The sequence below is a fragment of the Mus caroli genome, unplaced genomic scaffold (assembly GCF_978045245.1).
Source record: "Mus caroli unplaced genomic scaffold, Mus_caroli_1 scaffold_15, whole genome shotgun sequence".
NCBI lineage: Eukaryota > Metazoa > Chordata > Mammalia > Rodentia > Muridae > Mus > Mus caroli.
Genome location: NW_028227270.1, coordinates 10552319 through 10559936, shown reverse-complemented (window position 1 = coordinate 10559936; position 7618 = coordinate 10552319). Strand labels below are relative to the sequence as shown.

General features: G+C 38.7%; 1 pseudogene; it reads right to left on the bottom strand.

Annotated features, from left to right (window-relative positions):
* Nucleotides 1-5397: 5397 nt before the first annotated feature.
* On the bottom strand, nucleotides 5398-5710 carry LOC147000859 (small nuclear ribonucleoprotein E pseudogene; annotated as a pseudogene).
* Between the last annotated feature and the right edge of the window lie 1908 nt (nucleotides 5711-7618).

Here is a 7618-nt window from a genome sequence, read left to right as displayed (position 1 = left end):
AGCAGAAAACCGGCCTGAGTAGGACCACAGGCCTCTTCCGGCTGGACCAGCACCGGAGTGGAACACAGCTTCTGCTCCAATCGTTAAACAGTGACAACGATAACAACTAACCCCAGAGATTACCAGATGGCGAAAGGTAAACGTAATAATCTTACTAACAGAAACCAAGACCACTCACCATCATCAGAACCCAGCACCCCCACTTCGCCCAGTCCAGGGCACCCCAACACACCGGAAAAGCAAGACACGGATCTAAAAGCATATCTCATGATGATGGTAGAGGACATCAAGAAGGACTTTAATAACTCACTTAAAGAATTACAGGAGAACATGGCTAAAGAGTTACAAGTCCTTAAAGAAAAACAGGATAACACAATCAAACAGGTAGAAGTCCTTAAAGAAAAACAGGATAACACAATCAAACAGGTAGAAGTCCTTAAAGAAAAACAGGAAAACACATCCAAACAGATGATGGAAATGAACAAAACCATACTAGACCTAAAAAGGGAAGTAGACACAATAAAGAAAACCCAAAATGAGGCAACACTGGAGATAGAAACCCTAGGAAAGAAATCTGGAACCATAGATACGAGCATCAGCAACAGAATACAAGAGATGGAAGAGAGAATCTCAGGTGCAGAAGATTCCATAGAGAACATCGGCACAACAATCAAGGAAAATGTAAAATGCAAAAAGATCCTAACTCAAAACATCCAAGAAATACAGGACACAATGAGAAGACCAAACCTACGGATAATAGGAGTGGATGAGAATGAAGATTTTCAACTCAAAGGACCAGCAAACATCTTCAACAAAATTATAGAAGAAAACTTCCCAAATCTAAAGAAAGAGATGCCCATGAACATACAAGAAGCCTACAGAACTCCAAATAGACTGGACCAGAAAAGAAATACCTCCCGACACATAATAATCAGAACAACAAATGCTCTAAATAAAGATAGAATACTAAAAGCAGTAAGAGAAAAAGGCCAAGTAACATATAAAGGCAAGCCTATCAGAATTACACCAGATTTTTCACCAGAGACTATGAAAGCCAGAAGATCCTGAACGGATGTTATACAGACACTAAAAGAACACAAATTCCAGCCCAGGCTACTATACCCAGCCAAACTCTCAATTAACATAGATGGAGAAACCAAAGTATTCCACAACAAAACCAAATTCACACATTATCTCTCCATGAATCCAGCCCTTCAAAGGATAATAACAGAAAAAAACCAATACAAGGACAGGAACCATGCCCTAGAAACAACAAGAAGGTAATCCCTCAACAAACCTAAAAGAAGACAGCCACAAGAACAGAATGCCAACTTTAACAACAAAAATAACAGGAAACAACAATTACTTTTCCTTAATATCTCTTAATATCAATGGACTCAACTCCCCGATAAAAAGACATAGACTAACAAACTGGCTACACAAACAAGACCCAACATTTTGCTGCTTACAGGAAACTCATCTCAGAGAAAAAGATAGACACTACCTCAGAATGAAAGGCTGGAAAACAATTTTCCAAGCAAATGGTATGAAGAAACAAGCTGGAGTAGCCATTCTAATATCTGATAAGATTGACTTCCAACCCAAAGTCATTAAAAAAGACAGGGAGGGACACTTCATACTCATCAAAGGTAAAATCCTCCAAGAGGAACTATCAATCCTGAATATCTATGCTCCAAATACAAAGGCAGCCACATTCATTAAAGAAACTTTAGTAAATCTCAAAGCACACATTGCACCTCATACAATAATAGTGGGAGACTTCAACACACCACTTTCACCAATGGACAGATCATGGAAACAGAAACTAAACAGGGACACAGCGAAACTAAGAGAAATTATGAATCAAATGGATCTGGCAGATATCTACAGAACATTCTATCCTAAAACAAAAGGATATACCTTCTTCTCAGCACCTCATGGCACCTTCTCCAAAATTGACCACATAATTGGTCACAAAACAGGCCTCAACAGATACAAAAATATTGAAATTGTCCCATGCATCCTATCAGATCACCATGGACTAAGGCTGATCTTCAATAACAAAATAAATAATAGAAAGCCAACCTTCACGTGGAAACTGAACAACACTCTTCTCAATGATACCTTGGTCAAGGAAGGAATAAAGAAAGAAATTAAGGACTTTTTAGAGTTCAATGAAAACGAAGCCACAACATACCCAAACTTATGGGACACAATGAAAGCATTTCTAAGAGGAAAACTCATAGCTCTGAGTGCCTCCAAAAGGAAACTAGAGAGAGCACACATTAGCAGCTTGACAACACACCTAAAAGCACTAGAACAAAAGGAAGCAAATTCACCCAAGAGGAGTAGACAGCAGGAAATAATCAAACTCAGGGGCGAAATCAACCAAGTGGAAACAAGAAAAACTATTCAAAGAATCAACCAATCAAGGAGCTGGTTCTTTGAGAAAATCAACAAGATAGATAAACCCTTAGCCAGACTCACTAGAGGGCACAGGGAAAGCATCCTAATTAACAAAATCAGAAATGAAAAAGGAGACATAACAACAGATCCTGAAGACATCCAAAACACCCTCAGATCCTTCTACCAAAGGCTATACTCAACAAAACTGGAGAACCTGGATGAAATGGAGAAGTTCCTAGACAGATACCAGGTACCAAAGTTGAATCAAGATCAGGTTAATGATCTAAACAGCCCTATATCCCCCAAAGAAATAGAAGCAGTCATTAATAGTCTCCCAACTAAAAAAAGCCCAGGACCAGATGGGTTTAGTGCAGAGTTCTATCAGACCTTCAAAGAAGATCTAATCCCAGTTCTTCACAAACTATTCCACAAAATAGAAACAGAAGGTACTCTACCCAACTCATTCTATGAAGCCACAATTACTCTGATACCTAAACCACAAAAAGACCCAACAAAGATAGAAAACTTCAGACCAATATCCCTTATGAATATTGATGCAAAAATCCTCAATAAAGTTCTTGCTAACCGAATCCAAGAACACATCAAAACAATCATCCATCCTTACCAAGTAGGTTTCATCCCAGGGATGCAGGGATGGTTCAATATATGGAAATCCATCAACGTAATCCAGTATATAAACAAACTCAAAGACAAAAACCACATGGTCATCTCGTTAGATGCGGAAAAAGCATTTGACAAGATCAAACACCCATTCATGATTAAGTCTTGGAAAGATCAGGAATTCAAGGCCCATACCTAAACATGATAAAAGCAATCTACAGCAAACCAGTAGCCAACATCAAAGTAAATGGTGAGAAGCTTGAAGCAATCCCTCTAAAATCAGGGACTAGACAAGGCTGTCCACTTTCTCCATACCTATTCAACATTGTACTTGAAGTCCTAGCCAGAGCAATTCGACAACAAAAGGAGATCAAAGGGATACAAATTGGAAAAGATGAAGTCAAAATATCACTTTTTGCAGATGATATGATAGTATATATAAGTGACCCTAAAAATTCCACCAGAGAACTCCTAAGCCTGATAAACAGCTTCGGTGAAGTAGCTGGATATAAAATTAACTCAAACAAATCAATGGCCTTTCTCTACACAAAGAATAAACAGGCTGAGAAAGAAATTAGGGAAACAACACCCTTCTCAATAGTCACAAATAATATAAAATATCTTGGCGTGACTCTAACTAAGGAAGTGAAAGATCTGTATAATAAAAACTTCAAGTCTCTGAAGAAAGAAATTATAGAAGATCTCAGAAGATGGAAAGATCTCCCATGCTCATGGATTGGCAGGATCAACATTGTAAAAATGGCTATCTTGCCAAAAGCAATCTACAGATTCAATGCAATCCCCATCAAAATTCCAAATCAATTCTTCAACAAATTAGTAAGTGCAATCTGCAAATTCATCTGGAATAACAAAAAACCTAGGATATCGAAAACTCTTCTCAAGGATAAAAGAACCTCTGGTGGAATCACCATGCCGGACCTAAAGCTCTACTACAGAGCAATTGTGATAAAAACTGCATGGTACTGGTATAGTGACAGACAAATAGACCAATGGAATAGAATTGAAGACCCAGAAATGAACCCACACACCTATGGTCACTTGATCTTCGACAAGGGAGCTAAAAACATCCAGTGGAAGAAAGACAGCATTTTCAACAAATGGTGCTGGCACAACTGGTTGTTAACATGTAGAAGAATGCGAATCGATCCATTCCTATCTCCTTGTACTAAGGTCAAGTCTAAGTGGATCAAGGAACTTCACATAAAACCAGAGACACTGAAACTTATAGAGGAGAAAGTGGGGAAAAGCCTTGACGATATGGGCCCAGGGAAAAGATTCCTGAATAGAACAGCAATGGCTTGTCCTGTAAGATTGAGAATTGACAAGCTTCTAAACGCTGACACCATTGCATACACTAGCAAGATTTTGCTGAAAGGACCCAAATATAGCTGTCTCTTGTGAGACGATGCCGGGGCCTAGCAAACACAGGAGTGGATGTTCACAGTCAGCTATTGGATGTATCACAGGGCTCCCAATGGAGAAGCTAGAGAAAGTACCCAAGGAGCTAAAGGGATCTGCAACCCTATTGTTGGAACAACATGATGTACTAACCAGAACCCCGGAGCTCTTGTCTCTAGCTGCATATGTATCGAAAGATGGCCTAGTCGGCCATCAATGGAAAGAGAGGCCCATTGGACTTGCAAACTTTATATGCCCCAATATAGGGGAATGCCAGGGCCAAAAGAATGGGAATGGGTGGGTAGGGAAGTGGGGGGCGCTATGGGGGACTTTTGGGATAGCATTGGAAATGTAATTGAGGAAAATATGTAATAAAAATATTAAAAATCCAAAAAAAGTAAAGATTACAGCATAGAAATTAAAAGGCACAATCAAAATGAAAAATCTTTAAAAAAAAAAAAAAGAGTACCACATGAATCCTCCATCCTGCGTGGAAATTTGGAACATTGTGCCCTCTTAGAAAAGTTCAGATCCGCATTTATGGCTTTATTAATTTGTTATTGTAGAAAAAGCTAAGCATTCTTTTGGCTTCCAACAACTCATGTGAAATCCAGCGTATCATTATTTAATGTCGTTCTTTGTTCTAGTTGAAATGGGAACACAATAATTTTTCTTATCATAACTTCACTTTTAAAAAGAACTAAGAGCATACAGGAATGCATTAACTTTACAAATAAAAATATTATTACAGCTAGCATCTATCAAAAGTTTATAATGTTTCAGGAGGAAAAAGGTAGAAAGGAAATAGATGGGGGTTTTTTGTTTGTTTGTTTTGGGGTGGTTTTTCTTTGGTAACAAAAACAATCTCACAGCATTTATGGTCACCAAATGATAATGTGCCACTAAAACAAGATGAATAACTGTTGCTCCCATCAGAAGACACCTTTAAAATCACTGAACTCCCCTCCCAGATTCTCCCCTGCCTGACCATTGCCAGTTGGAAAGACTTTGAAGCCGAGTAATATTATTTCCTTTTAACACGATCTGATCCAGTGGTTTTCTTGACTTTGTTTTAGGATGAATCTCTTCTGCATCATCAAATCTGAGGTTCATGAAAGACAATAATACAACCCTCTATCTGCACATTCCCTTGCTCATACAGCCACACCTGAATTTGGGATCTATTTTGCAAGTATCTGAAGGTAAGGGTGACAGGCTTCGCCAACACCTTCAGCAGCCTCTGGCCCTGGCTGCAATATGCCATGGTGGAAGTCACAAAGGCCACACGAGTAGGAAGGCCACCTCAGAAAGTGACTTCTGGAAGCAAGACCTGGAAAACCGAAATAGATGGTTTTCAACTGATTTCTTTCTTTCTTTCTTTCTTTCTTTCTTTCTTTCTTTCTTTCTTTCTTTCTTTCTTTCTTTCTTCCTTCCTTCCTTCCTTCCTTCCTTCCTCCCTTTCCTTCCTTCCTTCCTTCCTTCTTTCTTTCTTTCTTTCTTTCTTTCTTTCTTTCTTTCTTTCTTTCTTTCTTTCTTTCTTTTATTTTTTAAAGGAAAACTTAGATTTTAATTTGGTTGTACTGCTCTAGTGTCAGTCCATGCCCTCAGAGAGATGTATGCCAGTATTTAGGCCATGCCCTGGGTCCTCTGGCTTCCAGAATGCTGTCCCTCTGCATACCTGCACAGATAGCTCCTGTGATTCTTTTCTGTATCTAGCTAGAGATCAGCATGTGCTGACTTTCATATTGAAAATGGTAGCTGTTGGGCTGGGGATATAGGTCACTTGGTAGATGCTAGTCTAGCATGCACAAGGTTCAGTCTCAAGAACAACACACCTGGACATTACTTCTAAGAACTGGGAGGGTGGGGATAAGAAGATCAAAGCTCAAGGTAACCTTCAGCTATGTAGTTAGAGCCCCATATGGGATATGCCTGTCTTGGAAATAAAATAAACCAAATAAAACACCCATCGTTTCTACTCCCAAGTCTTGCCTGGCATCTCATGATTTCTGTCAACTTAACTTGTTTATTGTTATCTGTCTTCTCTCAATTAGACTATAACCCAATGAGAAATGTGCATTCATTCCAAGATAAACCTAAGTACGTAGGTCAAAACTTGACTCATATAAAATACCTAGAAAGTATTTACTAAGAGAACCACTGAAAACATGAGTGAATAACCAAATGAGTTTATAAGCTTGAAAAAGAAAACATTGTTCCATGCATTTTCATGAACATGAAAGTAGGAGAAGTCACATCATTTTCGCTCCCATATAACTATCCATCATTGTCAGACAGCAGAACGCACAATGGATGTCTCAGTAGAGTAACTGGAAGACGGCTCTTAACTGTATTTCAGTGAGTACAGCCTAGTGCATGTTCAAACTTGGGTTCCAGAATGGAATTCCATCCCACTCTCTCATATGTTCTCAATTTAAAAGTTGCCTGGCCTTTCAAAGGCTCCATCTCATCTTCCAAAATGAGTTTGAATACTGATCACTGTCTAAACCACTTGGTGTCCGGAACATGATAAACTTTTGATAGATGCTAGCTGTGATAATATTTTTTGTTTGTGAAATTAATGCTCTAAGTACTTTTTAAAAGTAAAGTAATGATCAAAAATTATTGTGCTACTATTTCAATTAGAACAAATAAAAAACAGCATTAAATAGTGATATCCTGGATTCTACATGGGCTGTTGGAAGCAAAAAAAAAAAAAAAAAGCTTGACTCTTTCTACAATAACAAATCAACAGACACCATAAATGCAGACCTAACTTTTCCAAAAGGGCACAGTGCTCCAATTTGCACACAGGACAAAGCATTCATGTGGCACTCTATGAACTCATTGTGATGATACAGAGCCAGCATCCTAATGGTTGCACCTTTTTACTTAGAAGCTTTATTGAGAAACCACAGAAAGACTAAAGCTATTACAATTGCAAAACTTAGAGACAAATGAATATTCGGCGGGGACATGTCTACCTGAATGGGTAACATTACATAGCTGCATTTCTCCACAATTCTGGTGATTGCTAGTGAGGCCATCAGCTCCCCTTATAGGGCACATGGACTTGTTCCAGTAGTGACAAGGAGCACCTGCTGAGGACAGCCTCATCTAACAGCTATTTCTGGAATTCCCTTGGTGAACAAGTACCTTGCACAAAGTTAGT